This window comes from Sorex araneus, chromosome X (genome assembly GCF_027595985.1).
Source record: "Sorex araneus isolate mSorAra2 chromosome X, mSorAra2.pri, whole genome shotgun sequence".
Classification (NCBI taxonomy): domain Eukaryota; kingdom Metazoa; phylum Chordata; class Mammalia; order Eulipotyphla; family Soricidae; genus Sorex; species Sorex araneus.
In genome coordinates this window covers 338,085,201-338,111,784 of record NC_073313.1, presented here as the reverse complement: position 1 = coordinate 338,111,784, position 26,584 = coordinate 338,085,201, and the positions used below count along the sequence as shown (strand labels likewise).

The 26,584-nt window shown below is 36.6% G+C and overlaps 1 protein-coding gene across 24 annotated transcripts in view; it reads left to right on the top strand.

Annotated features, from left to right (window-relative positions):
- The window catches only part of MYT1L (myelin transcription factor 1 like), a 513,839-nt gene that overhangs the window by 1,069 nt on the left and 486,186 nt on the right, over nucleotides 1-26,584 (top strand). For 3 of the 24 annotated variants that reach the window (XM_055120047.1, XM_055120023.1, XM_055120029.1), the window contains exon 1: nucleotides 5,464-5,876. The exons of 15 other annotated variants lie outside the window; for them this stretch is intronic. The gene's annotated coding sequence lies outside the window, so the exon portion shown is untranslated. 6 more of the 24 variants (XM_055120025.1, XM_055120030.1, XM_055120022.1 and 3 more) reach the window with 4 other exon arrangements.

Here is a 26,584-nt window from a genome sequence, read left to right as displayed (position 1 = left end):
TCTCAATAAAACTGTATAATATATAATTTTTAGTTATTCATTTACTTAGAACAAAATGCTTTACTCTTTAAGTATGGCATATTTTTCTCAACAAAATTAACTTGGACAGCATCCCACTATCATTATGAACAGAAAAGAACTGTTCTAATTGTTTAACTTCTTAAAAATCATGTTGTTTTAAAATTGTAGTCATGTCTTCCAGATGGACAAAATATGATTATTTTTAAAAATTAATAGTTTTCTTAATACAATAATCCTTTTTGAAAAGCTAAGCACTGAATTCCTGTAAGTTTTCATCTTTAAAGAACTTTGAGTCAAGGTGTTGATTGTATACTATGCATGTTACCTAGTCACACATTATAGAAAAAGAAGTTTATTCTTTTCTAAGTGACTTAAAGGAAAGATTATGATCTATAATGTTAAATATAATAAGTTTATTGGTTAAATTTCTCTTAAAGTGGTACTCTACTAATAAATACTCTATTAAATACAATAGATCATTTCTGTTATTTTTTCATAATAATCATGTACTTGAGGGCACTTTTTAAAACTTTTAACACACTATGATAGCACTGGACACTTCATAGCATTAGAAGCTGTTATGTAACAGTATCCTCCTATAACTAGCCATGTTTTCTAATTTCAGTTTGAATATTAGAGAAATAAGTTTATTTCAAATAGTAATCTCACACTTATAAAGTTCAAAACAAAAGCATGTTAGTTACAAAGATCTTTTTAAATGACATCATTTTTCTCAGAGGACCATAGTCTCTGTAATGTGATACCTGAATCTATTTTATATTATGAAGAATTATGATGTTGTTTTTTGGTCAGGACAGAAAGTCTTCAGTCAGACATGTGAAGCAAAATTGTAAACTTCTGAGAAACCTAGTCAATAGCATAGTTGGTCCCCCTACTAACCTAACCCCCCCCAACAAAAAAAGTTAATTACCAGTCTTGGTTGGATTCTTCCTTGCCTCCCTGACATTTGACTGCTGCTAATTCACTGATTAATCTCATTAATGTGATTATAGTAGGATTTGGAGTTGGCTGCCATTGTTCTGTAGACAGTGCTATTCAGTCTGAGCACTTGCCACCTCATTCAGTTTTGCTGTGATTTTTCAAAGGCTGGTTGAGTGAGCTATTGTGAGCAAGGCCACTCTCCCTTTCCCTTTCAGCACCAGGAGCTGTCCGCTGCTGATAGCAATTACATTCAGCAGTGACTGACTTCCTACTAGTTTACTGGCAATGTGAAAATGGCTCACTTTCATCACCTTAATGATTGTGCTCCTTGAGGTAGAAGTAAGAGAAGTCTATCAGGTCACAATTGGCTGTTTTGAAGATGGTGGCAGAAAATATATGCAATCTGTACATCTTTATTTTCACTATAATTACACAATGTAAATTGCCAAACATTTTATTAAAATTAATTGTGTTTATATAATGTGGAAGTTGGAATACTCAATACTTTGTAGATATGTTTTTCAAAAATAAAAAATATTGAAATGTTGGAAAAAATATTCAAAAAATTTCATTTTTGAAAAAACAGACCTTGTGATAAACTACCACAAGATGAAGTAATAAAGCAGAAAGTATCCATGACACATAAAGATCAACTTCTGTCAAACTTATATCATCCAAAATGGATTAATTTTTTTTATTTGTGCTAGAAGCTGAAATTCAGTTTGCATCTCCAACAATTTGCGATGATATAAGTTGTAGTGTACAAAAATCCATTAGAAAGTAAGAGCACATTTGCTCTTTTTGAACTACAAAAAACAACACAACATTATTTAAGGATGTTTCATATTTTTAAAGAAATAACCTCTTAAAAGTTTTGCTTTTTAGTTACTAATTTTTTAACCTATGATTTTTTCTGCCTTGAAAATATTTCTACCATAGTACTGAATATATCAAATTATTTCATTGCATGATCTTTCATTATTTAAATGACAACTCTTAATATATTGGAGGAAAGAAATATTATTTTGCAACTTTGAGACTTTATAGTTTGTTTCAATCTGTTAAGACTATATAAAATTTAAAGTTTAGAGTGAATAATCACATCATACTGATTTGTTTCAAGATATTTTTATGTAAAATTCTTGTCACATAACTCAAATTATGCCTCAAATTATGAGAATTTACTTTGTTGTACATATATTTAGTCACATGTACACATCATATATCCAATTCTATCTGAGATAATCTAATTTTAGGGTAATATATTATTTTTAAATATAATATCATATAAATCATTTTTCATTTGCTATACATTTTGTTGGCTACATGATGATATTTAAATTAATTAAAATTTTTGTTTTTCTGAATATTTCATATCAATAAACACATTCACTGGAATAAAAGAAAGTATCAGAATTTTTTAGTAACAACCAATGTTCTATAACATGGTAGTGGACCTGGGTTAAGTTTCCTTGAGTCCAGGATTATAATTTTCAATAAATAGCCAGTTTTTGAAATTTACCTTGTACTTAGTCTAAGAGTCAACCTTGACTCCTACTTTCACCAAAACTTTCCAAAGTGAAAGATGGTAAATTAAAATTTATTCTGTTTTTATAAACTTATGATCATATTACATTCAAATTGTAATTTTACTGCAACGGCATTATACATTTTCTTAGTTTCAACATTTTTTAAAGATACCTTTTAATATATGGCTTCTAGTCCCCTATTTGGGAAGGTGGAGAGTGGTTAGCATTCCTAAAGAAGCAACAAAACATAAACAAAATCTTGAAAATGATTAACATATTTTTCACCATGTGAAGTTTTATCAGATTGAATTCTTTAACACAACACTACACCTGACATCATTAATATACACTTTTTAAAGCTGAACTAATGAGGAAAGACATCACAAACTAACAGAGGAATATATATGGGGCAGGCAGTAGTGTATATGGGACTATCATGTATGACAAATAGAAAATATTCTTGACTGGTATACACCACAAACTAGAGATGTTGGCTATAATGATCATTATTTCACATGATATAATGCTAAATACTCTACTTTTGTAGTAAATTGTTGGACGTTTTTTACATATAATTATTTTAAGGTAAAAACTATATATGTTTCCATCAATAAGCTATGTTTCAAGTCAACACAGTATTTGGAATATACCTTGTTTTGACTCCTCTCTTCTCCTCTCCTCTGTTCCCCTCCCTCCTCCTTTCCTCTTCACCCCTCCCCATTCCCTCCCCTCCTCTCTCTCCGTGTCTTCCCCTCCCCTTTTCTCTTCACTTATTCCCTCTCTACTCTTTCTCCCACCCTCTTTCCCTGCTTTTCTCTCCCTATCTCAAGCTCTTCTCTTTTTCAACTCTTTCTCTTCTGTCTTTCATGCATGCATCGCTCAAGTATACATGATGATTTTTCTATCCCTGTTTTCACAATGAAACAGTTTTAAGCTTTGACATCATAATGAGTCCTCAGGGTATCTGTAGAAGTAATCAGAGATGGCAGAGAAAATGCAAGCCAGGTGTTATAAAACTAGAAATAATGCATAAATGCTTATTTATTATGTGAAGAAATACTGATCAGCTTTGCTGTATTGAATTATTCCATTAGGAAATTTTCCCTAAAATATGTCTCTTTAAAAAAAAATCCCTGTTTCCCACGTGGTGATTATTGGAAAAGTTGGGAGGGAGAGAAAAATATTTTAGTGTAAGATGTATTGTGCTGTGTGAAAAGACAGGATGGAACAGAAAATTCTCCTTCTAAAACCTTTCTTGCACTCAGACTGCAGTGGCACAAGCAAGGCTGGATGAGAAGGGTATTGTAACCTCTGAGTAACCCGTATGTCTGGTCTCCACACATGAGGCAAAAGGCTTGTGCTTATAGTATTAACCTTTGAAAGCCAAGAGAGGTGGCTCTTGGTAACTTGGGACTTCTGTGCCATCCTCCCCACGGACGAACGCCACAGACAGCCTTGAGCTCTGTGGAAACCCTGCAGTGTTTCATCACTGGGGGCGCCTCTGCCCTGACTCCTTGGGCACAGAGAGCTGACTGAGTGGCGGCACTGGAGAACAGGGCAAACGGCGTGGAAATGGATAGGGAAACTTGATCAACATGTGCATGGTTTCTTCAGGGCAGAAAAAGCCTTGAGTGTGGAGACATAGACTGCGGAGCAAGGTTTTCCTTGATGGACACCAACTCTTCTACCAAAAGGTACCTCTTTCCTTTTATTTAAAGGCTGCATAGAATTTGCTTGGTTCTGGCAAGTTCCAGGTTTTGGGAATTCTTTCACCTGATCTCTTAAGTGCTTTAATTAATAGTGACTTCCTTGCCTATCTGACTTTTGTAGTTGCTCTTGTCTGATGATACATTATCACACTTCTTAAAATCGGATGGTTTGATATATAAATGAGCCAACAATGGACTTTTCAACTAGTAGAATGCTATTGTGGGCACCGTAGTGTCTGCATGCTGGCTAGAGTTGTTATTAAACAGGAGTCCGTGTGTTTGAGGATAATGTCCAGAGGGAGGGGTGGGAGGTGCTAGAGTAGCCTTTATGATTTAGTGTGGCCTTTCATAGTGGTGCAGGTTATAAGAGAGATTGGGGGAAGAGTCCAAGGCTATAGCGACTGCTGGAGTAAAACAATTATTTGCTTGACTCAAGAAACCATGTATAGAATCAGAACATTTTTTTTACAAGAAACGCTAGTAAAAGTCATATTTCAGTGTTCCCTTTTGTAATGTCAAAATCTTATTAGATCTGGTCTTTTCGGATAAAACTTTTTCCGATTTGCTTTCCTTCAGACAATAACAAAGGTGGATAGTGTTTTAACTTTCTTAAAGAAATAGTTTTGCCTTTTGTTTTAAAAGCAAATGTTGAACGCTTATGCTGAAAGAGAACAGAGTGTGGTTGGCAACCAAAAGAGATTTTAAGAGTCGGTTAACTCTTGTGTGACTGCTCTCCCATTTTGCAAAGTGGCAGGACAGATTTTTGGAACCTCTTTTTGTTTTTGTTTTGATGCTCAGCAGTAGTAACATGTAAAATATTGTAGGTTCAGATAACTTCGTGAGGCTTCTTTGGCCACCGCATGAATTTACCATAACATCCAAAGATAAAGGGAGGGTGGGTGGGTGGGTATTTTTAGATGTATTGCCTAGCCGGTAGCTGTTAACAGCCTGACTGTGGTATTTACAGTTCTCATCTATTACATTCAATACGGCGCTGCACATGATACACATTCTGCTCTAGAGATTTAGGGGCCTGTGGGTACAATGTAAGAAGCATACAGCATGCATCCCCAATCTTGTCTGACTGTGTTGCAAGCTTAATAAACAGGAAGGTTAGAAATTGCCGGTTTTATCCACAGCTTGAACTTGAAATATATCTAGTTCAGCGATGAAGTTACCTCCCATACTAGGATTTGGGGAAAATGGATATATTTTGTAGTGCTTAAAGGATGCAGCCCCGAGACAGGGTAAGTCAGCAGTATGCTACTGATGTTCTGCAGCAGCGGTCTGGTCTCTAAGGGAGCCCGTGCTTGATGCACACAGCCGGGGCAGCTCGCAGCCCACTGGCTGCGTCTGCCTTTCAATGGAGGCTCCTCGGCACCCACCAGGCAGAGAGCGCTGCACGCATGCCCGTCTTGCCTGTCGTTTAGTGGTGTCAACTTATTAATTTCCATCTTCGACTTCAGGCCTGTTAGTTTCCTGTCTGAAAGCATTATTACTTTTGTCCATGTGGCAAAATAATTAGCATACAGATGAGAAGTGGCCCCGTGCCTGAGCGCCGGTAGAGAGAAGATGCGCGGTGGAGAGTTGATTGGATGAATGGAGAACAAATGGTGGGCGTTCAAAAGCATTAGAAGAGTTTTGTAGTCGTGGAGCAGGTTGGAGAATTTTCTGGGTGAGTCCCTAAGATGGAAGCAGGGGTGGCTGCTGTGAGAAGGACTGCCTGTCAGATACGGGCCTAGCTGGAGGTGCCCAGGGGGCTGCAGACACTGATCCTTCATTTGGACTACTCTGTTTTGCGATGCTTCAGGTTTCTCTTTGATATTCCCTGCAGGTAAATATGTCCTGTTTCTTGTTTACGGAGCGTTGGCTCTGCTCCTCAAAGTGGAGCAAAGTTCAACTCCTTATGGTCAGTAACAAAGAATAGTCGTTTGCTGCTGGTTTGGGGGACTTGCTTCATCTGTCTTCCTGTGTATATGAGTGAAGTGAAAATTAACTGTTTAGAGATTATTGTTTTCTGAATTTACAGCAGCCATTATTCAATGTGTTTAATTAATATTTTCTGGAACAGTGTATCCAGACCAGGAAAATTAGCAAATGTTGTTTCAATTAAAGCCCAGACATAATTAGTTTTGACTGGTATATATTTTTCCTAGCTGGAAGAAGATTTTAGCTAATTTAACTAGCAACTTACTGAAGATTTTGAAAATCATACTCAAGTTTCTGTTGATCTGTAAAATTTGCAGATGGGAAATGTAAAAATCAGCACAGCCTCCTAGATTTTTAGATCTTTTTAGAAAAATGGAGACCGTTTTTACAAATTATACTTCTGAGTTGAGAAATAAGTATAAAGCCTGCTGGAATTCTAATTTTTCTATTGTCACCGGTGACACATTTCTTATATAATTCTATGACTATAGTACTGCAATATGGATGTTTTCATATTTAGTTAAATATACTTCTGTCTCTGGGAATTCACTAATAAATAGTTCTCTCCTGTTTTCATAATTCCTACTCCTCTTAAAGGGTAAGGTTTTCATTTTAACTGACCTAATTATTTCATCTGCCTTTAAGGTTGAACTTTAGTAGAAATTATTGTCCTTCAACTGTTTTTTAACGTTTCCTGAATATTTTTGGTCACTTAATAAATTTATTTTGCTTTTACTTTTAAGCTTTTAAAGAAAGAGCTGTGTTACATTAGTTGTTTGCGTTAGACAATGATTGAATATTTGACAGAAAATGCAACTTTTTAGAGGGCTATTTCTTCTGTTTAACAAAACTTGCCTTTTCAAACAAGAAAAGAAAAAACTATATTCAATGGACTTAAACATCAAACATATGATATTGGTAAACATATTAACCCTTTATATGAATCTTTTGACACTTGGTTTTGATTATTTCCCTTCTCACTCTTCAAGTTTCCGAATATGCACATTAAGGTTTTTGTTTTAAAAGGATGCTTGATTTTACATCAGTTCACATACTTCTATATATATGTATACTTAGGTACATATGATTTTTTTTCTATTTAATTTTGAGATTCCTAATCTCAAATTTGGAATGAGAAAACAATTGGGGTGTTTTATTTTTTATCTAATCCTAAGAATATTAAGTACCAAATTGTTCTCAAACAGATTTTGAACTCTTACATTGATAAAAGTAATATTTAATATTGCTATTAATAATTATTCTCTATTTTCCCTGGCTATGTTTCATTTTAGAGTTGAACTAAGATTTCTGTGATTAAAATAGCTCTGTTTAGTTTCATGATGGGCTATAACTTTCTTAAGACAAAATAACAGCATTGAGTTTTTAACCGCAACATGCCCATTTATAAACAGAAAGGAGCACTTGAATATTACCTATCACAATGCTTTCTTTGTGCCTGAATCTCTTTTAGAGGTATAGTCTTGCATTTTTTTAAGGACCAAAATTATGTCATATTAGTTTCCACTTGACAGAGTTACTTTATGCCACTATCTGTCACATTAGTTCTCAGGCACTGTTGAGTTGAGAAGGTCTTGCTTCAAAGACAATGAGAAGTCCCAGAACTAGGAATATGGGGATGTGTACCAGACTAAAAAATGTATTTTCTAGGTGAATTTTTCTTTTTGTAGATTAGCTTTAAGGTTGAAGATTAGCTTTGGATAGTAAAACAGCTTTATAAAGTCATTTTTAAGCAGTGCATGAGATGCCCAAATATTAGTCAGATATCAGGCACTCTTGACTTCACTGGGGAGAGTGGACAGTAGCCAGGAAGTCTTCTATTCTAGTTGCTCTGTTCTGTGTCAAGGAAGCTCCAGGGGCCATTCTTTGTGGGGTTCCATGGACTGTGAAGGAGTATGGATGTAAATATTTTTTCTTCAGATGGTAATTTGACCTTATTTCTTTCAGATTTCTCTATCATGATGAATTTTTATTTCCCTAGCAGTAATGCAATTAGATAATATGAGTGCATGTATATGTGCTTTTAATGTCAGTATGAAAATATCATGTATAAGGTGACAGCAGTTGAACCATTGGGTTGATATGTTTACTACATAAGCCTACTTTAGACATATTTGTGCACTCATTTGTATACTTGAAAGGAACTTTATGAGTCAGTCTTACATACTGACTGCTCTTTACGAAAGTCTGAGTGCTTAGACAACCCACTAAAATTGCCTTAGAGAAAATTACCTCAAGATTATTAAACACTTTATTGAGATATTTTCAGATGTGGAATGTCATACTTAGGTCTCTAAATAAAACAACTTATGGACCAATAATTTATAAGGTGGGGGGGCTCTTTTAGTACAGTGACAAAAATTTTCAAGATGGATTTCTAGCTATAAAACGGCTTTAAGTAGTATCTTCATGTCATCCTAACCTAGACTCATAGTGGATTTTGGAGGACCTCAACAGAATTTTTTTAAGTCAGCATCACCTTCCAATTTCAGGGGCTATTGCATCTCTCAAAGAGTGATCCCTAAGAGTGACGGGCAATTCTTACATATTGACTTTAAATTTGACCCAATCTTCCTTCCCTGGCACATGTATTCCACTATGCTGCGCCATCTGAACAGAAGCTGATAGCACAGAGCATTTTCGCCATGAAACAATGCTAGCCAGACTGGTTGTGGAAATAATCGAGTCTGCAGGGCACCCCATAGAGAGCCATCAAATCAAGTCTGCTCTGGAGCTGTCTGCTAGATTGTGAACATTCAGAAATCAATGCTGCATCTGCTAGTGGACCCTCTGGTTCCCTGAAACTCCCACCTGCCGAATGCATCTGGGCAAGGGCTTTTCAAAATCCAGTTTCCTTCAGAATAAATTTAATACGTCTTGAGGGCCAGGCACAAGCAAATTGATTCTATCTCTGTACCAGGAAAACTCATAAACATCTGTAAGAACACAGATTTTCAACAACCCCAGGATTAGGGGATGTTATTTTGTGAAATATCCCAAGCCTACTCCCTTCATACCTCATGCCAGCATGGCATTTTTTAATTAGGAAGTTGATTAAAAAGGGCACGGTAGACCACGGATGTATGGTCCTTTGGCACCCATCCAGCTGTTTGTTGTCTGGGTCGTGGAAAGTATTGCTCATCACCAGTTGCAGGAAAGCAGGAAAGAAGGGGAAATCACTATAAGGCAAAGGGATAGGAAGAATGAAATGTCCTATTGTATGTGTTAATGGATGATGTCTGTGGCTTCTTCATCCCTATAAGCTTTTTCTGCACACAGACTTGCTGTCTTTAAGAAACAGTGACTACTTGTACTTTATAGAAAACTCAGACACACAGATCAACTGGATGTGTGTATGTGTTTGTGTGTGTGTTTTAACTTGCAAAATCCTGTCCTAATGACTTCTCAGTGGTCAACATGATGGGTCATAACTATTTGTATTTTCTTCATTAAATCTGGTTTTGGCCTCATATCTTTTATTTTGTAGTGAGAAGTTGGCAATAGTTGCAAGGATAATGCTGTTCTGTTTATCTTTCAAGAATAATTGGTTTTCTTTTATTTTTTTCAATTAAGGGAAATTTCTTTGTTCATTGGATATTTTTTGGGTCTGGAGTTCTATCAAAGAAATGAAATTATATGACTAATTGAAGTACTCATGTGGCCACTGTGATATAAATAAATGTCTTTTATTAATTTAACCTTGCTCCCCCTCTCCATGACATGTGTTTGTTCTAAATCCAAATAAACAAATCAAGTATATGTATATGTATAAAAGATCCACCAATGAGGTTTTACAAACTGCTGATATGCATCTGTCATGAATATATTCACCTCAGGGTTCAAGATCAGGGGAATATCTATTCACTCAGGTGAACTTTTCAGTTGATGGGATAACTGTTTTCTCTTTTGTTCTCCTTCCTTCAGATCCATTTGTAAATTTATTGCTTTTAGGTTCAGAATTTTAGAAAACTTTAGAAAAATCCTATTGGAATCACTAACAATGATTTAAAGACCAGGGACTCTCCACATCATCTTCTAGAAAAAAGAAAATAGGAGTCAGTACTGAAAAATCAAGGCATAGCTACCTAAACTTATCTCCCCTTTCCATTCTGAACACATCAACTGAACAATTCATGAAGAATTCATGTACTCACCGCCTACTATGTGCAGAATCAGAGGGGAGATAAATGAATAAGATGAATTTCTGAATCACAATGAGTCAGAGTATTGTGTATAAACATATATTGTAACTGACATTATACATATTAAATTATGAATGTATAAATTTTTCTAATAAAATACAATACATTTTTTAGATTTGGTATTTAAAAAACCTTGGACTTGACTGACAAGTTTTCTGACTTAATATGAAGAGTAGGCAACTTTGATGTTCCTTTCTTTTGGATGATTAATACTTTAGGGATCAAAGTGATCATTCTGGAAATTAGATCTCAATGACAGAGCATTATATAATCATATTTTATATTTAATTAAATATATGATTTCAGTTTATTGCCTTCTTATAAAATCTAGAGCTAAAAACTTCCAACTGCATTAAAATTCTTAGTAGTTGGTTCTGATTCATCATGGTTATTATATACCCATTAACCATCCTCTTATGGTATGTAGACTGACAGTGGGTTTTTGCTTACCTTAGAATGAATTAAACAGTAAACATGATGCTATTTTGAAAGAGTGTTGGTAAATGTCAGGTGTCTGTCTTACAGTTTTTGAGTATTTCAAAGCTGTTGACCCTAGGGATCAACAATAGCACATTTGAGTATGGCATGGCTAAGCCTGAGATAACTGACTGAGGCCAATATTCCTAGCAAACAGGAGATCTCTTGGGTCCTGTTCACTCACCTCTGACTTTGTCTGTGACATCAGAAATCTACCTTGATGCAGGCAGCTAAAAGGGGCAGTGACTTGATCATCCATGAGCTCACCATTGGCTGAAAAGCTATCACAAGAAAGAGAGGAGAATTCAAATTAGAAATTCACTGTGCATTTCAGACAATTCAGATGTCTTTATGACACACTTCAATTGAGTTAGATATGGCTGTACATTCCTATTTGTTCAGAATTTATAATTTTGTAATTAAATTTTATAAAAGAATAGTTTGGAATTAGTATTTAATATTCTCTTGGCGTTAAAAATGTTTTCAAATGGAAGTCTGAGATTACATAAAATAGGAAATGCATGTTGAAGTAGATACTTGAATATAACAGGAAAGAAAATATGAATATTTTCCTCAGATACATTTCAGAATAATTTATTGCATATTATTTGGTTAACATATTACATTTGGTACTGACTTAACTTTTGAGAATTTCCACTTATTTTGGGTTATGAATCTATCACTGTCTTTTGAGGTTCCTTTCATAGCCCCAAAAATAAGAATGGAAGTGGTTTTCACTGTCCAAATGTTTTTTAGTTAATATGCTGTTACTGGGATTTTGTTAGCTCAAAAACAATCCTTTTCCCTAAGAGACCCACATCCATAGTGCAAGCCAAGAAATGGTGTGTCTGTCCCCCAGGGACAGTTAACACACCTGTTTACAAATGGACTGAGCCACCTGTTCATCTAGTTTTAAAGTTAATGATCAAAACAAAATCTGATCAAGGGGGTCAGTATAATGAGAAAGATTCAAATTTGTGCAATTATAGGTGACCTAATTTTAATAAGTAATGTTTTATGTATATTAAATTATGCATACATTAGACATATAACTGCCATGTGCTAAAAATTATATACATCATGGATATCAACAACAGAAGGTTAAATTCAGAAAGTATGTAAGGAATATTATAGCCAGTGACATTTTATAGCCAGTAAAGATGACTTATATCCTCAAAATTCAAACTATAGATTAAATTGATTTAGCTTCAAAAGTTTCACTGAAATGAGTATAATTGAGAACCAGCTTTCAAACTCAGTACTTCTGTCCTCCTTCTCGTTCCAACATGAACTGTCTCCTTCCTCCTCTCCTCAATCCAATTCTCTATGACTGGGCAACATGCCACCTGATTCCATTGATTGACTTGTCTTCTTACTTCTCCATCCCTAGTTGCTTCTTCTCTTGGATTTGTAGTTAACCAAGGAAAGATCTAGATACCATAAATGAATCCTTTCTGCTGATTTGTCATATTTTTTTCCAGAGCTAGAGGCTCCTGCCTAATTATTTGGTTCTGTCAATATGATTTTATACATGTAGATTTCCTGAGCAATTCTCCAGCATATTTAAAATAGCCAATGACACTAGAAACTCCTCTTTGCAATCTTCCAGCAGGATCTCCTTTGCACAGCAGTTCCTGTGCAATGAAAAGGACTGTGTGGTTGTTAGTGCCCCTGCCAGAGGGCAGCGTAGACTGCTCCTTGTCTGTGGTCATTTTCATAGAACACCCTGAGGCAGACTTGACATAACTTCCTGAAGAATCCAAAGGAGGTGCTGGTTTTGGTGTGTGAGTCTAATTCAGAATCACCAAATTCTTCTGTATTAGCATGAATCCTTTCCAGTTGAAGATCACAAAACAAATCTCCAAGGTGTATGCAAAATTCAAACATGCAGCTAAAGACTAAACTTAATCCTAAATGATTGTCTCTCTTCCTTCTACATTTGAGATCTACAATTATTATTTAAGCAAGCTCTCTATTATGGCAACTAGAGTGGATGATTTGTCCTGAGAGAGTTCACCAAGGTCTCTGTGTTGTGATGACTCTTCCTGCTTTGTTTCTCTCACCTCCTTCTGATTGCTGTAATCCCTCTTCACTTGTCATAATGTGGGCAAAATGAAATGTGTGTAATTAGTGTCACTACACTTGAAGCCTAAAGAAATAGCCCCACTGGCTTTATGCCACACTTTTCTTTTTTTCTGTTACTAGTCTTTAAGAAGTAGTAATAGCCAGGACAAGCAAAGTTTAATTGTAACATTGTTTTAATTTATTTATTTTTAGGAGCTACCATGTATTATACAATCTATGACCTACTTCTGGTAGCCTAAAGTATCCATAAATGAAAAAATCCAGATCTTATTGGTACAAATAAATATGAAGATTTTACCTCAGTGGAAAATATGTTTTCATTGATTTGAAAGTGTGGATTGGTACTGTGGTTCAAACACCCCAATTAGTAAGCAAGGATGGTAAGCCCATTGAGCAGAAGAAACATGTGGCAGACAATGAGCCCATGGTGAGATTAACCTGCTCATTCTCTCTGTATACCTGAAACCCAGACTTCTCAGTCACAAAGATCTTCCAAGGTCACTGTAACCAAGAAGTTTCCTTTGAGGAAATTTACATGAAGATATACTTTTGTTCCATAAAACAAATGACTTTTTCAAAAGTCATAAATGCCATCAATGAACTTTCTAAGTATTGGTAACTGCCTTCACATGAGGAGAGGTACAATGAGAAAGGCAACCATGTGCATGTTCGTGTGGATTAAAGACACTGAAGAAAGAAGAGTGCAGGGAAAGTAAAGTCAGTGAAAAGAAAGACTTACAGATAGTACAGATATGCCTAAGACTTAACATTTGGTTATTTTTCAGTCAATTTAACAATGAGATGTTATAAAAATGAACCAACAGGAAAATCTTACTCTGGGAAAAAGTTAAATATTAAGTGACACTTTTATTTTTTTTTACAAATCCAAACTATTCATATAAAATTCAGTAGACTAATAAAGCTAGATATCAGGTAAACACCATGATAACAACAATAATCAATAAGTTAATTAATGTGCTAAACTTGCTTCTAATGAATTGTATCCTATAAAGTCTACAAGAATCTATAGGAGGGGACTGGAGAGATAGTATAGTGGGTAGGGCATTTGCCTTGCAAGCAGCCAACCCAGGTTCAATTCCCAGTATCCCATATGGTCCCCCGAGTACCGAGAGGAGCAACTCCTGAGTGCATAAGCAGCCAGGAGTAACCCCTGTGCATCACTGGGTGTGACCCAAAAAGAAAAAAAAAGAAAAGAATAAAAAAGAATCTATAGGATTGTGAAACGCATATATATATATACAGAATATATACATCTATACATCTGCATATATAGCACATGTATATGTCTTCATAAATATATATATAGAATTATAGGTTTAATTATCTTCATAAGGTGACATGCATATATATGCATACATATGGGATTTGTTTGATTATCTTCATAAAGTGATATGCATATTAAGACTAATATATATGTATATATGTATATACATTCTGTTTCATAAATAAGCCTGGAAGCAAAACGTTTCTGTTAATTGGACACATAATCAATAATTCTTTGTATCTACAATTTGCTTTTTTCTCTTGGTTGATGATTATCTGTTTTGTTTTGTTTTGGCTTGGGTTTTTTACTTTAGGGCCACACCTGGAATTTCTCATGGCTTTCTCCTGACTGTGAGGTCAGGGATTACTCCTGATGGTGCTCAGGAAGACATATGTACGGTCTTGTATCAAACCTGAGTTGGCCTCATGCACTACCCACTGTACTATTGTTCTGACTTCATGACAATGATTTTAAGTAAACACAGAAGTTACTTAGAATATATATAAGGCCAAACATTGAACTAAGGATGAGACAAACCTTTTTCTTAGACAGTAGAAGTCTCATTGAGGATAAGAGAAATTAAAAAGTTCTCGAGTGCAATCAAGGCACCAGAAGGAGCACTGTGTGATCTTTGGTGGTGACTCTAGTCTGTGTAGAGTGTCTTGGGATAGGAAGCCCAAGAATTGTCTTTTTCTGAAGAACAGCTGAACATGAACACACCTTCAAAGGTAGATCTTGAAATTGGGTCTATTCTTGAAATTCATGTAATTTGGATTGGCAAGGAAAAACATAAGTCATCTCATATTCATAGGAACATATAAGTATAATAAATAAATGCAACACTCTGCTTGTCATCATTAGATTGCATTTGACACCATGGATTCTATGCCCTGCTGCGTTATTCATGGCCTATACATGACTTCAAAGACTTCTGGGGAGTTGTACTAGAGATATGTGAGTAGCAGCTCCATCTTAACAACTATTAATTTTTTTAGGGATTGAGGAGGGAAGAGTACTTCTTGAGGTGCTCAGGATCTACTCCAAGATCTGTGCTCAGAGCTCACTCATGGCAGTGTTGAGAGTTGAACTGGGATCTGCCACATGCAGGGAAGCACCTGTACTTTGTCTTCTGTACTTCTTTTCTGCCCAATATTTTCTTTCTAAAGTTTACCAAATTAAGACATGCTGTTTTGTTCCATGATCAATAGCACATTGGGTAGGAAGTTTGCCTTGTACACGGCTGACCTGGGTTCAATTCCTCCGTCCCTCTTGGAGAGTCCGGCAAGCTACCGAGAGTATCCCACCCACACAGCAGAGCCTGGCAAGCTACCCGTGGCATATTTGGTATGCCAAAAACAGTAACAAGTCTCACAATGGAGATGTTGCTGGTGCCCACTCGAGCAAATCGATGAACAACGGGATGACCGTGCTACAGTGCTACAGTTTATTGTTTTACTTGAATGAGTAACAATATATTAACAATATTTAATCTGTAACATTAAAGATTTAATTATTTAATTTTTTAACATTAAAAATTATTCCATAATCTCTCACAAAACAGTTTGAACATTTATCAAAAGAAATGGGAGATATGATTTCTTCATTATTCTGAAAATCTTCTTTAAGCAGGCATTTTTTTTCTATTTTCAAAGAGAGAAATATGTTATAGAAATAAACTTATCATCTGTTACTGACTAAGGGTTGTTTCTAAAAGTATTTGTGAAATTATATGGAGACTGGGGAGTTACTGACTTAGGTTTGATCTCTAGGACCACAGAATGTCCAGAGTAACCCATAGTGGTAGCTCTCAAAACCTCCAGCAATTCAGGGTGTTCCTGGTGGCCACTGGTATTGGACCTAACTAGCAGTATGTCCTCAGGTCTGTGCACTGAACTATCAGCAAGAGTGATCCTCAGGCCCCCTGAATGCCACTTAAGATTTCTCCTCAAACACAAACGAAAATAAATAAAATTGTGTATAAGAAAGGCTAGATAGTCCAAAGTGTCACAACACTTGCTTTGCATGCAGGAGGCACGGACATGAAAGCTGCTGCTGCATGGTTCCCTATGCACCACCAGATACTGTCCATATTTTTAAATTATGTATGAAGAGGAATAAAACACTCAATTCATGCTTCAATATGAGTCTCAAGTTAGTTACAGCTTACTCTTCTACATTAGGATAGAAATAAATGATCTCAAGCAAATATGTAGTGTCTCTGCAAGTAAAATGTAAATAATATTTTTCACTTTATTTCAGGATAGGACCACATCTTTGACACATCTGCTTCATGCCAATGTTTTGTCTAAGTCAGATTCATTAGGGTTTGTGCTTACCTTTGCTCTTTATAGAAAAATCTCTAAACGTCTTTCTTCTTACATAGTTTCTAACTTAAAAAATAGTCATTTTAATTTGTAAGCCTAAGTGATAGTTAATTTATTCAGAATATCAGATTTATTATCTGCTTCAGATCCTGCTGAAGTTAGTCAGTAATATTTCTATAAGCTTAAGGCCTGAGAGAGAGAGAGAGAGAGAGGGAGGGAGGGAAAGAGAGGAGAGAGAGCTCATGTGTATGTAAACGAAGGCTGTGCATCACCTCCCAGCAGCTGGGACAGCTGGTCCTGGAGAGCACTCTGAGAGGGGTTACAAGCCAACTGCAGTTTCCCAAGTTCCATTTTACATGAACTGAGATTTCCCAAAAGCAATATGCTAAATGTTAGCAACTTTATTTTACTTTAAATTTTTTTTAATTGTTCTAAGGACACTGGGGAAAATTGACTTCTTTTATCCTCTCTTTATTGATGTATTAAACATTGTAAACATATAATCCAAATCTTTCAAAAATATGGAATGTAAACATTATGTTTCAAGTTATAAATTTATTGCTATTCCATTATTTCTTTTTTTCACTCTTGGCCAGGCCAATGATGATTTGTTTCTGCCTCTTAATTAATGCTTTTCAAACAATGACTAGAAGACATTGAATATTTCTCCATGTAGCCAAAGAAATGGTTGTCTTTTTTTTTCTGTCTGTTCTTCCCCATCTGCTTCCTGAAGAGGCAGGTAATTCCAACTAGACCCTCAACTTGTTCCCATTTCTAAGGGGATCATAAGTCTTAACATCTTCTCCCACAGCTTTTGGAAAGTGTCTAATGTAATGAACATGACTTTCTGTCCTTGGTCTACCAAGCACAGGATTAGTCTCTATCTTTTCAGGGTCTGAAAATAATAATTGATTAATGATGCAAAAGTATCAAGAAAATTACTCTTAACAAATCTTTGAAGTACCCATCTTCTTGTGATCATGTGAAAGAAGTAGAACTGATTGGGTTCTATTTCTCAGTTGTTAAAGGAGGAAACAATGGATAACAAACAAGCTAGAAGCACTGGGACTGTGAACAGACTGTTAGCACAGGTTAGAGAGGAAAGAACAGCCCCCATTGGCCAGGAGACATCTAATATGGCTGGTTGATTTTGTAGGTTGGAATCTTAGCTCTTGCCTTATGCTCTTATTTTTTCTTGGATTCTTTCTTTTTCTTACCCCAGATGCTTAAGGTAACACTCACCAGCAGCCTGGAATTTGTCGAGTGTTTCCTCATGCTGCCCATAAATCTGAGGCTGTTTTCACCCGAGCGGCTTTGTCACACACACAATTAGATTCTGCAGTACTTGTAATTGAGCATTACAATTCATACACATTACAGACTAAGACAGGAGCTGGCCCAAGGACCAAAACATTGCATAGAAATGTGGCTGGAACCCCAAAATGTTTGTGTGCACTCCATTAATGAACTGAAGCTCTAACACACGCATTAAGTATTTTCTTGGTGGACTTGATTAGGTAATCCCAAACTAAAGAAATAAGCTTGAGAGGTGGGAATATTCCTGTAGTTGAATGTGTTACAATATGGCTCTTAAAAAAAGACCTAGGGTGTTGAAACAGAGTAGGTACACCCTATGTATTTAATTGGACTGAGTTGTCTGTGGATAGGGACAAAGATGGTTATGCTTCCCCATTTGATTGTTCTTGCCTAACCTGTCCAGGAGCAAAACTTTGCAGGAGGAGCCAGTGCTGCAGGCCTATGTCCCTCCAATATCATGTGACTTGAAAGCATCCAAACATACCAACTGAAATCTGAGTGGACCTCCCAAGTTTTGACACAGTGACCTCATCTTTATTCTTTAGGATGCTATGGAATAATACTCTATTACCCAAAAGAAGGTAGTTTCAGAGTTCTCAGCTTATATCCATGGGACAACACCTTAATTGTTCATCTCGCATCTTGTCATCCTGCTCTACATTACACAGTGAGAATTAGACAATGTATCCTAGAAGAGGCAGAACAATAAATTGAACCAAGATGCTTGTCCACCTTCTTGTGTGGATATATAAGCATTGAACTCACAGGTTGGATGAAAATAGGTCTGTGTGATGGGATCCAGAGGCATCCACCATGTGGCAAATACCTTCAGACTTCCACTGGGTCAGATAGGATTTATAATTGACCTCTTTGGATTCCTGAGTGGTCTTGGTTTTTATAATATGAATGTCCTCACTTGTCATCTGTACCACATTTGATGTAAGTCTCACTGTCCATGGTCAAAGCCAGGGTCTGAAGGGAGAAAGTTCCATGACTGACTGTGGAGCAGTTGAAGGGGTCTGTGAGATCTGTAAGTCACCATCACTTCAGGTATCAAATCCATGGATGCTGTATACGCAGGTCAATGGAGGAGGAGGTTCCTTTTGTCCCATGCCATTTTATTTCTACTTATTGGCTACAGGTAGAGGAAAATTACTGTTTGTCCCTCTTTTATCCTCAAGGCTCTCATATATTCTTTCCTTCATTCCTCTTAAGCAGCTCTATCATATTCTGGAGATTATGGATAATAGCATGTCTAGATATTCTGGGCAATATTAAAATAAGTGGAAAGTAGACATTTTTAGACAACAAATACATGGAAAATTAAAATGAGTGTAATTTAAGAAAGTTCTAAGAACCCATAAGTATTATGATTTTCTCAAATTAGAGTGAGGTCATGTGAAAAAATTGCTAATGTGGAATAACAAAACAAAACAAAAAAGTAACGTTTAAGATAATCCCTGAAGGAAAAGTAGGGTTTTAAAAGATAATTAAAGAAAAGAAAAAAAATAAATTCAGGCAGAGAAAAAAAGGTGAGAGAATCTTATAGAAAAAAATACACACAGCATTTTAGGGAACAGTTTAGAGGCCCTTTCTAAGAGAAAGGGTGTTTGTGGAGGTGTAATGATTTATGGAGAACAGACTTACAGTCCAGGTCTTGTTGAGTCCTGGGAGGTCAGGAGAGTCACACGTACAGGAGTCTATGTATGAAGAGAGCGTGACTTTGTTTGCCAGATAATAGGAGATTACTGAAGGTTTTTTTGTGCATTTGAGTGACAAGGCCAGAGCTATTCTTTGGGATAATTAATCTGGCAGCCAATCAGTGGCTACTTCCTGCCAATTCTGTCTCTAAAATAGCTCTCCCAACTGTTCCATCCCCTCTATTCCTTCCACAGAGCCTCTAGAGTAGACTGTCATTATCTTTATCCTGGACTGCTAGAGTAGCCTTAAATGCTGCTATCCCCTCCCCCGCCCCCAGCGCGCCCGCGCGCAGGCGTGAGTGCAAACCCATGTGCGCCCGCGCGTGCGTGAGTGCGTGTGTGTGTGTGTGTGTGTGTGTGTGTGTGTGTGTGTGTGTGTATGCACGCATGCGTGCACGCGTGGGCGCGCATGCATAGACATGTGCATGCACACACACATACTTATAATTGCATTCTACAGTCTGTCTTCAGATTAATTATTCCAAAATACAGCTTTGGCATTTTTGTGCTGAAACACCACCAGGATTTTATTTCCTACAGAATTAAACTGACTACCTTACTGTATACTTTGAGGTAATTTGCCACCCATTTCCAATTCTTTTATCCTAGCACTGTTTTAGTCAGTTTCTGATCAGCAATCTGTTCAGTGATAAACTTGACCATTCCTTACGAACTTGCTTAGTTTTTTCAAAAGCTCCCTTTAACAGCAGAGCCTTTTTTTTCCCCCTTAGCTGTCTTTTAAAGGTTCTATCTACTTTCTAGGGCTGGTTTACATATAGTTTTTTTACAAAACCCTTCCTGACTCTTCCATAAGATACCTCTTCTGCATCTTTACAGGATGTTTTAAAAGTCTTTCTTCTGTCTACCTTGAGTTCATAATTATTTATATAATGGTATAGCTGCCCTAGGAGGCCATACAGCACTGTTTTGTGCTTGCGTATGTGCCTGTATCAATGTTACCCAAGGGTGATGCCAGTACTCTCTGTAGATGTGAGGACAGTTGGGAAGAGATCTGGTGGGCACCTTTTAATGGCTGTTGCAGTCAATAATACTTCTTCATCCTAGATTTTTTGTCATGAGTCCATATACACCCTGGTGATCATCTTATTTATGTCAGTCTGTATTATATAATGTACCTGGATATTTGGACATGGGCATATGTCACCAGGTTGTTGTTACATGGAAAGTAGTTCATAGCTCAAGACATGTGAGTGACTGCATGCTCCATAGCTGTTATCCCAATCACTAGGGAATGTCCTATAAAAGTGATGCTGCTCTAAGCAGACCACATAAAAAGTGCTGTAAGTCAGCTGTCCAGACTACTATTTGAAAACCTTAGCCTTCCACACAATTTATTTTACTTCATCTACTTATGCTGTAAGTGTGTTCTACCTCATTCGGACCATTTGATATCACTTAAAAATAAATAGTTGTGTATCTGCCACTTCAGTTCAAGCAATGAAGAAGGACCCTTGAAAACTCAAACTCCTGGCACTTATTCACAAAAATCGATGAAAGTGCTGGGAAGGGAAAGCGATTGCACTACTGGATTGGTAAAGTTTTTCCTTTTCCTCATCTTTCTCCTGCCAGTGCAAGAACTAGGATGCAGCAACAAAGAGAATGCTGGGAGATACACACAGAGAGAAGCAAATGTAGAGAACCCTAGGAATTCCCTTGCCCTGGTTCAGGGGTGGCAGTACTCTGATTTTAAAAAGGAGAATGGTTAAGAAGACAGATTAGCAGAGTTACCCACATAAGTCATCTTGGAGAAATAGGTGACCATTTGACATCTTGATGAACTCTATATTTTCACCTAGGGTTTTAAGACAGTTAAAACCGTCTCAACGCAATGACAACATAAAATACAGAATTTTACTTTAATGATTTAAAAACTATGTATGTGGTATATTAAATTCATTGATTGATAGTAGATATTTAAATTATATACTTTTCAATGTGTATTTTAAACCAAAAGTGGTTTATGTATACCTTTTAGCCTTTAATATAATGTGGTCTGTAACACTAAGCATTTTTTATATATCTTGTAATATTTAACTGAATTTTAATAACTTTTCTATGTACTGTTTCTGTTCTGCTTAAATGATGATTGGGAGATACACACAGAGAGAAGCAAGGGTTTGTGGGGTAGATATGCAACCTTTACCATCGATTTTTGCTTCATCTCCAAAGCAAGTCTAAATTCCAAATGTCACAGAAAAAACTCTGCCAAGCCTCTTAGACTACCAGTGATACAGGTACAAAGACATAACTTGCTTCTTTCCCAGGAATGAGCTGAAAGGATTAAAAGATTAAAAAATAAAAAAAAGAAAATGAACTAGTGCTTATTATTAAATAAGAGCAAAGAGGATATGGAAGATCATTAGTAGGAAAAGCACAGATAAGACATTGGGTGTGGAATAGTCAAGACTGAGATTTTTGTTGCCCTCTTGGTAAAACTCAGCTGTTAAGCTTTACCCATCCCTCCCCTCAGACTCAGCTTCTTCGCTTTAATTGTAATCCTGTCTGTCCCAGTCACCCAGAATACAACAGTCACTTAACTTCTCAGACAGCTTATTCATGAATGCATTTATTTATCTCTCAGAATGAAAATATGTATAGATCCTTACAGATTTATAGATGCTTAAGTATATTAATTTCTACCACATGAAGTTTCCCAGTGTCTTATACATATATCATGTTTGGTTGTATTGTTGATTATTAGACTGATTTGTGATAGATGTATTATTAGTATTTTGTTAAACTCACCATGGCTGTGGCATTGTTATTTTAACTTCAGATCAGTATTTTGATTGTTGTTTATTTCTTGCTTCTACACAATCTCAATTTAAATTTGTTTACTTGGACAAAAGAATCTTCCAGAAACAGTGTAGATAAGAAATTTCAAAGAACAAAAATACCTCTCCACCCCACCCCCCAAAAAACACTCTTGGTTTTGTGTTATTTTAAAATGGCATCAAATAATCTGAATGCAGTAGAACACAGAATAATTTATTTTTAAGTCATATCAAGTGGTCTGAATGAGGTATAACATATTTATGACATAAATAGATGAAGTAAAACGGTGTGGAAGCTAAGGCAGTCTGAAACTAGGCAAATGTTTGACTTAGGATGCTTTTGGATGGTTTCTTGTAAGATGTTTTCCTTTGTGGGTGACTATACTCAGGGAGGATCATTTTTTAAATTTTTTCTATTAAAGAATCACTGTGATGTACAGTTACAAAACTTATGAACTTTCATGTTTGCATTTCACTCATACAGTGATTGTTTACCCATCCCTTCACCAGTGCCCATTCACCTCCACCAATGGCCCCAGTATCCCTTACAAGCTGGGGGAAAAGGCAGCTCAGGGAGGATCTTATAGGGAATATCTGTTTCACACATAGTTCTCCTGAGAAGTACAAATATTGTTTATATTGTTGATATTTGTTATTCACATAATCTTGAACCTCATCATTTATAGTCCATGTATTATCTACCTGTGTTCTCTCAGCTGAGATAAACCCATGGAATAGCAACTGAGAGCTCAAGAGGATGAGATTCCTCCCCCTCCCACCCCCAACACCCACCTCTTTTACTAAAGAGCAGAGACATTCTTGAAAAAGTCACATTTGGTTATCAAGGTTTTTTTTTCTTTTTGAGTCATACCCAGCGATGCACATGGGTTACTCCTGGCTCATGCACTCAGAAATCACTCCTGGAGGTGCTCGGGGATGGGATGCTGGGAATCGAACCTGGTTTGGCCGCATGCTAGGCAAATGCCCTACCTGCTGTGCTATCACTCCAACTCCGGTTATCAAGTTTTGATTCCATAGCTCCTTAACCTATATTGGTAAACAAAAGTCAGTTCTTAGGAACTTGAAAAATCCAAAATTTGTAGTGAAGATGGTGCCAGGTGCTTGGAGGATATGAAAAATTAATCAGGCATGGAAATAGCTAGTACAAAGAAAAGTTAACTTACCCCTTTTCTTGTTCATTGTTCATGCAAGAATAGAAGTCATACTATTTCCCAGAAAGTGTAAGACAAGTAATCCTCTTTAATTTCAGTTATAGCAAGTCCTCTTCCTTGAAAAATCATTTATATTTTACATTATACTTCTATATACAAAACATATACCATAAAGACATTAGGTTTATCAAGATTATTAGAAGGAAATTATAAGAAATTATTAGAAATATTAGAAGGAAAAATAGATCACTTTGTTCAATGTGAATGAGGTCCACAAACTCTATTACTGTGGTGATGACTATTTTAATTCTTTTTTAAAAAGTCATCTTTAAGAATTAAGGGAAAAGTCCATTTACTTATTATCTGGCAGATAATAGATGTTGAGTAAATTTAAGTGGAGTGATATATTTTGTTGGATGACTTAAAACAAAGCTATGCCCTTATCCCAGTGGGGCTCTGTAATGTCTGCTATTGAGGGACATTCCTGGAGTCACATGAGTCAGGACAGTGGCTATCATACAAACACAAACATTTCTGATATTAGAGAAGGCAACTTATACCTCTCTCAAGGAGTTTATCCACACATCTAAGAATCATTGCCTATTGCCCATATCTACATGCTAATGAATAATTTTGATTTCAGCCAAGTTTTAGATGAGACAAAGAAGCCTATTTAAATTCTTTGAGTTACAAGTATTTGATCAGGTTTCTACTTTTTGTTCAATCCCAGCCATTTGAGCACACAAAGCTGTCTATCTTTCGAGGGACGGAAAGAACTCATTGTTCATTGTAAGCAGACAGCAGCTACAGGAATGTGCATATATCAGCATATTTAGTGGCAGGCATAGTCATTGCAATTTGACATCTCAGTCAAGTTTGTCTTGAAGTCTGGCAAAAATAGAAGTATAGCAACCCCTCCTCCTCACCATTTCCAAGGAAAAGTGGTCCCATGTTTCCAAAGCTCACCTTATATAGATGAAAAAACTCACATGGAGGAATGAAACAAAATCATTTCAGTGCATCTGCTTCATCAATTTGTATAAAGTGCCGTGAATATTTAGATAATATTTGCAGACTAATAAGTTCAGTAATCACTCATCTATTCAGTTTACCAAAATTTCAGTCTCAAGTCTGCATACCTGTTTGCAGAATTACTCTGTTTCAATATTCTGTCTTGCATTTGTGAAAATAATGGCAAAATAATGGTTCTCCAGTTTACTTTTCCCTTATGTTTATCTATGTACTTCCTGTTTGTTTACCCATACTTGTGAGGTGTGTTTGGTTTTTCATGGTGGAGTGACTTCCAAGAAGAGCTCATGCGAACCCGAGAGAACAGGGCAATTCAACGCAATTGCTACAGGTACAAGACCACCAGGGTGGTGGCTCCACCAGGTCATGTGGGGTCAGAAATTAAATTTGATGCCTTGTGTATGGAATACATAAACCCTCATTCCTAAACTATATCTCTGGTTCTTAAAATGTGCTTTTACTTTTTTCTTTTTTGTTTGGTTGGTCAGATTCCAAGAAGTGTTCAGAATGCTCAGTGGTCCTTCTGGGAGATTCTCAGCCAATCAGATTGGCTATTAGTGTGAGGGTCCAAGGAAGTGGTGCTGCTCAGATCCTGCAGTGCTGCATATTACCTAGTAGACCACTCTGGTGTGCTTGGGACCCTCCAGAGACACATCTGGAAGTGCTCAGAGACCCAGTATTGCTCAAATCACCATGTGATACCAAGGCTCAAAGAGGGTCTGTTGCATGGAAGGTTTGTGCCTTAACCTCTGTGCTATTTCTCCAGCCCCAGGTACGCTTATTTTAAATGTTATTAGTATAGACAATCTTAACTTTTTAAGATTAGGATATAATTTTGGAGTAGACAGAAAGCCAATATTGAATCTACACCACTTTTATAACATATGGGGCTATTTTTTCCTTATTTTTTTTTTATCAATAGCACCTAGTACCATCCATGGAAACCTAATATAGTGTCATATATTTGATGCCATGCTTGGCAGGGCTCAGGGGTTATTTCTGGTTCTGTGCTGGAGAGTGAACCCTAGCAGTGCTAGGGATACAGTATGTGATAACAGGGATTTGGAACCGAAACAGCCATACGCAAGGCAAAAAACTTGTTTCCTGTACAATATCTCTGACCCTATATATTTATTTTTGTTTGATCAAGTTTATGTGCACTAAACTTTTGGATATTATATTGGATTACTTGATATTTGCGTGTTTAATATTTTGATTAAGAAAAATGTCTTGGGTGTCTCTATTCACCAGTTCTTTAAGCTGTATTTTCTGATGAACCAAGTGCTGACAGCAGTAGCTAGCATAGGATAAGTACTGAATCTTTGCCGCTTAAGTCATACAAAATGAATTTTTAAACCAACATATGTGAAATGGGATATGGGAGTTCAAAAGGAATTTTTAACCTGTCTGTTTCAAATAGAGTCTCCTTCTATAGAGGAATAATGAGCCAAAGAGGGAGAAAAAAAGACAGAGATGTGTGGGCAGAGAATAAGAAACAAAGGAAAAGGAAGAGTCAAGTAAGGATGGAAAATGCTGAGTGGCAGAGAGTGGAACACTCAGGAAGCAAGGGAATTGGGAAACTTCTACCAGAGAGGGGCTTCATGCTGCTTCAATACCACTGGGAGAGAGACAGACAGACAATCAGGGCTTGATGTGGTGACCTGCTGCCCTTCCCTGAGAAGGTGAGAAAAGAGATCTGCTGGAGAAAGAACAAAACTCATCCGCTCTCTCGGGGATGGAAAGCTGGCTGGGCTCTGTTGACCCAAGCTTGATTGGCACTAAGATCCTGTGGACTTATGACTACTCTAGACTGTGCCTGACTCAAGTCACTCAATACTAAGTCAACTATGAGGATCTTCTCAATATATTGCACATATTTGTGAATGCCTGGCTCCCCTCCCACCTGTGACCAAATCTTAGACAGCTCACCATAATTAGTTGACAAAATTCTTTGAAATTATCACCTTCTTTTGAAAAGAGCACTTCATTAGTCTTCAGAAAGGCATGATTATTAATGGTGTATTGTTTCAAGAGGAACAATGTGATTCTG